The following is an 816-nucleotide window of genomic DNA, read 5'->3' as shown; positions in this document are numbered from 1 at the left end:
GATCCAGGATAGGAACCCCTGCTCTATTCCCTTCACATTCATGTCCGTCTAGATGTCCTTTTAAACACTGCAGCTTCTCCCGCCGCCCCAACAGCACAGCTGGTAGTTTTTCAGTTGGGTTCCAGTTCTTAATGTAGAAGAAGATTAATCACAATCAAAAGGTAAAGAAGTATCATTGGGTGGGGGGGGGGGGGCTTGCAGGTGACAGTGCATAGGGAGGTCTAAGTACATGATTGATTGATGACAAATATCAGAAATTGTAAAGTTTAGCTTTATTTGTCTTTTCTTTTTCTTTTTTTTTCTATTTTAAAAAAAAATGGAACGCTTCACGAATTTGCGTGTCATCCTTGCGCAGAGGCCATGCTAATCTTCTCTGTATCGTTCCAATTTTAGTATATGTGCTGCCGAAGCGAGCACAGCTTTATTTGTCACCTGTACATCGAAGCATTGAAACATACAGTGAAATGTGTCACTTTGCATCAATGGCTAGCATAATCGAATGATTGTGCTGTGGGCAACCTGCAAGTGTCGCCATGCTTCTAGCAGTAACATAGCATGCCCACAACTCCATAACTCTAACCGTGTGTCTTTTTTTGGAATGAGGGAGGAATCCAGTGCACCTGGGGAAAACCCACAGAGTTATGGAGAGGACGTACAAGACAGCAGCAGGAAACAGACCCAGATCGGCGATCTGGTGCTCTAAAGTGATTGTGCTAACTGTTATGCAACCGTGCATCATTGCTATCAGTCATTTTTAACTTCCATGAAATATCAACAGGAATGACACTGGAACAGTTTTAGTTGGCAGTGCTCTTT

General features: G+C 43.0%; 1 non-coding gene across 1 annotated transcript; it reads right to left on the bottom strand.

Annotated features, from left to right (window-relative positions):
• Positions 1 to 310: 310 nt before the first annotated feature.
• LOC140740429 (U6 spliceosomal RNA) lies at positions 311 to 417 on the bottom strand. Its single transcript, XR_012101860.1, has one exon. It is a non-coding gene; the product is annotated as a U6 spliceosomal RNA (small nuclear RNA).
• Positions 418 to 816: the final 399 nt, after the last annotated feature.

Source organism: Hemitrygon akajei, chromosome 16 (genome assembly GCF_048418815.1).
Source record: "Hemitrygon akajei chromosome 16, sHemAka1.3, whole genome shotgun sequence".
Taxonomy (NCBI): domain Eukaryota; kingdom Metazoa; phylum Chordata; class Chondrichthyes; order Myliobatiformes; family Dasyatidae; genus Hemitrygon; species Hemitrygon akajei.
This window is presented reverse-complemented; position numbering and strand designations above follow the sequence as displayed.